We start from the raw sequence: 6571 nt of genomic DNA, 5'->3' as shown, positions 1-6571 counted from the left end.
GTACACTGGGATATAGTTAAGCAGAAGCAATAAATACTTCAGAGCATAAATATTTTTGTTAGGAACTGAAGTGCATTTCTAAATCTGTGAGCACAAAAGTGACATGGAAAATTACTGAATACATTCTAAGCTCAGGACCATGAATGCCAGTAGAGTTTATTTTTATGTTTAGAAAAGAAACACGAAGTGTTGTTTGTCTGTGGGTGTGAAAAATATATTAGAATAGCATTTGCTAACTGTGTCGTGAAGCTTTCTTCCTGACCTATCGTAATCTGATAACTTGTTTAAATATGTTTTCTCCTGGAGTAGATTGATGGCAAATCTACTTCAAATTGATGGCAAATCTTTCTTATTTGGACTCCTTTGAGTTATTGCAGACATTTTGACTGTTTAATTCTTATTTCTCACCTTAACGTTATTTAACTATTTTTCAGACATTATCAAATAAATTTTAGTTCTTAGAGTCACCTTTCAAATCTTTTTATTTCTTGAGTGCTAATTTTTTAACCATCTTTCCTCCAGTTGTAATAGCTATATTAATAGAAACCTCATTAGGGTTTATTTGTGGTCCAAATACTTGAACTGCTTTACATGTATAGTCTGATTTAATCCTTCCAGTAACCCTGTGAAGTGTAGTTACTCTTACTTTCATCTTACAGATGAGGAAACCGAGGTTCAGAGAAGTTAAAATGCTTTGCCCAAGATTTTACAGTTAGTTAAAATTCAAACTTAGTATTCAAATTCAGGACTTTCTTACTTCAAAGCCCAAGCTCTTGAGTCTTTAGATCTTTTTCACCTTAATGAGTAACTGGATGTGTCTCCATTCTTTTACGGGATGAGGCTAAGGAGAGAGAAAACATCTCACCACCAATGCTGGTCCCAGCTCTCAGACTGTTGCTGGTTGATCTAAAGTGAGTTAAGTAATCTTTAAGACCTGTTTAGTTTCATGAGTCGGACAAGAGGAACTCCAGGTCTTGCAGGCGTCTCTTTCCCTTAAGTTTACTTGTGGTGAAGATGACACGTGGTCATCGTTGCTAATTATGCTTCATTCCTTCCTTTCCTTGAATCTTGTCAAGGAACAGAATCACCTGCCCTCACTGCCTCTCTTTCATCCAATAGTGTAGTAGTGGCTCTTGGCCTTAGAAATGTCAGGAGAGGCCATTCTTCCTTTACACAAGTATTTTGTCAGCTTTCCTTCTCTCTGCCTCGCTGCTGTTCAGGTAAGAGCTTCCTCTATATAACCAGTTTCCTAGCATCTTCTCTTTCCACTCCTTCAGAAAAAAGAGCAGCTCTAACTTCTTAAAGTTAGATGATGGAACACAACAGAGCATACTGTTTGTTGGTTAACTCAGCAGGTAAAGAGAAGTATATCCAGGGCTGGCTCCTATTTTGACCAGAAAACATTAAAGCATAAGTTTATATGGCAGGAATCCTCAACCTCTATAACCTTGGGGGTGCTAGACCATGCAGTAGGCTGCCAAGACCACTAGTGTAATATAGGAAGAGAGAATAAGAAAAAAGAGGAAAAGGAAGGCACTACAGATGGGAGAGAGGACACTGGTGGAGTGTCCCAGCAATTTTATTTGGTTATCTTCACGCAAGTTGAGTGCCATTACTTTAGAAGTTGTTCTTACTTTCTTTGACACATGCCTATAAGAATATGTTCTGTAAAAGCTGCTCCCAATATAATCATTCTGCCAATATTTCAGATTTGAGCAGCTTTTCATCATATATATATGTGACCTTGTATGTGTTGCTCTTGTACATAAAATAGGTCTAACACATGGGCCAGCATATCAACTTACAGCATCTTCACTGATCTCACTGTGCCTCTGAGTAGATTAAAATTGTGTATAAAAGGCAAATTTCTTCCTTAATGTTCTGGTTTTTTAGACTAAGATCTACTGTAGTAAGTAAGCCTTTTGTTGGAGGGGGGCGGTGTGTACAAGAACAATGAAGCATGGAAGGAAAAAGGTGCAAGTTTGCTCTGGCCACTACGTAGATGAGTACCGCATCTCATCTGGTCTCTTTCCAAAACCAATTTTCCATGTTCTGAAGTTTTCATTGTAAACCTAGGAGGGGATGCAGTGGTGCTTTATCAAGGCCGGTAAATAAAAGTTGGAATATTTCAGCAGCATTGGCCGTCTGCAGCCACTGTAGAGCTCTTAGATTGCAGTTTTATCCATGAACTAATATGGCATTACAGCGTCAAGAGAACATATAAAATGAGGCTTGATCTTAGAATTTTTCCAGGCCATTCCTAGTCCTACATAATTATTGTCATGAAGTCTATGGAGTTTTAAAACCTATTAAAGAAAATGTAATTTGAAAAGCAAATTGTTCCTATGGCACTGAATATGGGGTTAGACCATATTAAGCAACTTGCATTTCTTAAAGTAGCATAAATATAACTATGAATTCTGACATCTTTCATGGTATTGTCACTTATATATGCAAAATGGGAAACGCTCTGTGGTCTAATTTATAGCCAAGGATGTTTTGACCAATATGGTATGAAATGACTAAGCTTTTCAACTTGAACTAGTGATCAGCATGATACAATTACTAATAGTGCTCTGTCAAAGGTAGTTGTTAGTGTAGCAACTGCTTTATTCTGAGCTAGGTCATGAGTTCCTAGGGAAATGCTTGTCTTGGGAGAAAAGGTTAAGTTCAAGGTTATGTGTGAAACATTTTTTCCCCTCAAAGCTTTATTGAAAAACCTAAGTAATTTTTAAATGTTTAGCTCTGGAAGGGATCCGGCTTGCTTGTGGAAGTGATCTCTCCCACCCTGTAACCATATTATAGGGGGAGTAACTCTGTATCTGCTCAGAGCCTTGAGATTGGAGGGAAGAGAGGAGCTAGGTACCAAGTCCTTTACTACTGGCGAGTTGGTTTTTGACCTGTAATTTACTAGTACTAATAGCTGACTTTTACTGAGCCATACTATATGCCTCTTACTGAGCTACGCTTCTAAATCTTAATCCTCAGAACAGCCTTTTGAGCTATATGCTACTCTTAGCCTTTGTTTTATAAAGGAGATTGAAGCTTAGAAAAGTTAAGATGGGGGGAAAAAAAAAAGAAGAAAAGTTAAGTTGGTCAAGTTGGTAAGAAATCAAGTTAGGACTTGAACTTGGGTATCTCTGGCTCCAAAGAATGTTCTGGAATAAGCCCTTAACTTCAGTTCTCTCTCCTCAATCATTTGTTCAACCAACCAGCACAGTTGATTTGATGCCTGCTTTGCATAAGCGCTCCACAAGGCTCTGGAGCTCCAAAATTGAGTATGAAATGACCCATGACCTTGAGCAGCTCAGGACTGAATGGCACGTTCTCTGAGAGAGAGGGCCCGTGCCCACGCGCTGGGGAAATCCAGAGAAGAGACATCAAACCTTAGAGAGGGGCAGTCTAGAAAGTTTCCTAGAAAGGTGACACCAAATGAGTTCTGAAAGACAAGTAGGAGTCAACTGGGTGAGTTCTGGAAAGTAGGACCTCTCAGAGGCAATAGCACTTAAAAGCTTGGGGATTAGAAAAGGCATGCTGGGCTCCTGCCCCTTGCAGGTGGTTGGTGCATGTGGGGAAAAGGCAGCTAAGGGAGGGCGTGGTACACTGGGTAAACACCTGGGTTTGGCTCTGCCACTTTCTAGCTTTGTGTCCTTGAGCAAAGTCTCTACCTCTTCAATCCTCAGTTTTCTCATCTGTAAACTGGGGATTAAATAATAGACCTATCCAATAGGGCTCTCATGAGCATTAAATGACAATGATCTGAGACTGCTTAGCACAATGCTTGATACATAGTCAATGCTGAGTCCATTGAAGCTGCGATTATCAATCACTATCATTATTATCACCATCCTCTTCCTCCTCCTCAGTATTCAGGAAGGCACAGACCAGATATCTTAAAGGGCCTTCTTCATATCACCTTATTTAGTCTTTGGGAGCAGCCTTTAGCCACACCACAGACCAGGGAAAATTCAGATGTCTTTGAATGCCCTAGTGGGAGGGGAGAGTGAATTTCGTAATTTGAGAAGTGGCAGCAAGCTTGTTTTGATGAAGTACATTCCACCATAGCAGAGAGGTCAAGAGCCTGCTCTGATGTCAGAGCTTGCAGTGGGGAAATTTGTAAGGAGAAAAAGGCAATAATATTACTCTGTGTCAGTTTTGCAAAAATCTTCTTGAACACAGCTCGCAAACCTCTTTCCAGAGAATGCTCTTTGCCCTCTCTGATTCCTAACAATTCATCCTTACTAGATTATGAGCTTCCTGAGGACAAGAACCGGACTGTACTCATCTTGGTATCTGCAGTGTCTGCAGGGTGACTCAGTAGAAATGAGCTGGATAAGTGAAAGTTAACGGTATTCCTTAGTGTTCTGGTATTTGACATTTAAAGGAGGGCCGATGTCCTTAAGAAAAAAGATGAGACTTATGCCAGTGCATTATTTGGTGATTTTTACATGCTCAGCTAGGATACTGCCCTGCTCGGATGCTTTAGTGATTTCAATCTTTTGAGTGCCTGTACAGACAGTTGTTTTAGAGATTAAGGTGTTTTATGGTAGGTGGGCTTCCTGAGGACAGCACAGCCGTATCTGTTTTAAGTAGTTTTATCTGTACTGTGTAGCATGGTGCCTGGCACATTGTAGGTCCTTGATAAATATTTGCAATAATGAATTTCTTTTAAAAATGTGGGTTAGGCCATTGTCCTAAAATATAACCTTAATTGAACAGAGACAACAAATTTGACTCTTATTTACTTCTCTTGGCTCGTAAGTGGGAAGATGGCCTGTGGTCAGTACAAAATTCATGTTTGGATAGAAATGTTCTTGTGTTTCAAAGGTTGGCTTGAATGCTGTATGGTGTACACAGAGCCTTCACTTTCTCCCCCATGTCACCAGTAGCATCCTCTCGTAAAGGTGAGGTCTTTGGGCTGAATGGGTTCAGTGCTTAGGTGTGGACTTCTGGTCCCAGCTCTGCTTTGTATCCGTTTGCCCTCGTTACTCTGCCTGGACTATTGGAGGGATGTCGTGGCAGAGTGGGAAAGCCATCCTGCAGTGCTTTACCCTTGCCCTCCCTCAGATGCAGCTGATTATGTGGCCTGAGGATCATACCCACAGCATCCGCTGCCTCTTCTTCCCAGGCATGTCAGAGAGAGGCCTTCCCCCAAAGCCGGCTTCTCTTTAAGTCACTGTTAAGCATGTTATGTCGCAACACGATGCTTTCCTACCTTTTTCCTATGTTATTTGCAAAGGGTAGGTTGATTTAAGGTTTTTCCCTGTTGCTTTCATAATTGCATTTCACAGTCCTTGATTCACCTTCCTTAATTCTAGTCTATTTTTTGAGACCTCTCAGTAAGTTTCCTGCTTGGTCCTTCCTTCATTTTCCTTTCCTTTCTCTAGTCATATGTGAACTACCCACGACTCAGTGACTTTAGGATATGCCTTGGCAAATAGGTCTAATTTACTTGAATTTGTTTATTTTATTTTATTAATTAATTTATTTTTTAAAATTTATAGCAGAAAGTAACACAACACTGTAAGCCAACTATAGTGCACTAAAAATTCATTTAAAAAACTCCCCTTTATGTTTATAGGTAAAAGATTGCAGTGAAAATGATACACTAGGTCTAAACATTTTCAAAAAAAACTTTCTAGCTTTTTCAATATTTGTACTACAAAAATATCTGGTTCTACTTTTGTTCTCTTAGTTTTCTTTAATTGGGTACCTTTTTTTGTGTCCTATATATTTTTATAGATATTTTCTCTTTTTTCTGGCAACTCGAATTATTTAATAAATGCGTCTACATAGATGTCATTTTCAGTATATTTTATTTTTTATTGAAGTATAGTTGATTTACAATGCTGTGTTAGTTTCAGGTGAACAGCAAAGTGATTCAGTTATACATACGTGTGTGTGTGTGTGTATATGTGTGTGTATATATATATATATATTCTTCTTTTCCCTTATGGGTTATTACAAAATATCAAGTATAGTTCCCCATGCTGTATAGCAGGTCCTTGTTGGCTGAATTTGTTTTAATGTTGGCATTAGCTTAAGAAGAGTGGGTGCAGTGCAATTTGTGTTCACTTCTGCATTTACGCGTGAGAATATAAAAGCATATAGTTTTTTCTGGTATTATTAAAAACTTAAAAAAAATCAGCTTTATTGGGGTATAACTGACATATAAAACTAAGATATTTAAAGTGAATACCGTGGTGATTTGATGTACATACATATTGTGAAAGGACTTCCCCCATCTAGTTAACTAACACATCTGTCACCTCACATATTTATCTGGTATTTATTATTCTGTTGGTAGAGTGAAAAGACGCTTTGGAGAGTTTGACCAAAGTGCACAAATTAACATGAATAAGTAGAAGGTTGGTGCCTCTTGGTGACAGTGGGTCAGCTTTTCCAGATTTCCTGAGAAGTGCCAAAGCTAAAACTTGGGATATGCCAGTTTGTTGTGTAAATGTCTAAGAACTTTCCCACATTTTGGTTTATTTTTTCAGTCAGTCCTACGGTATCAAGATTAGCCTCTGTTCATTAGTGGGAGGAATGTCAGGATCCAGGGAGTTTGTTT

This window comes from Hyperoodon ampullatus (assembly GCF_949752795.1).
Source record: "Hyperoodon ampullatus genome assembly, chromosome: 2".
Lineage (NCBI taxonomy): Eukaryota > Metazoa > Chordata > Mammalia > Artiodactyla > Ziphiidae > Hyperoodon > Hyperoodon ampullatus.
The sequence above is the reverse complement of the archived record's forward strand: the minus strand, read 5'-3'. Positions refer to the sequence as shown.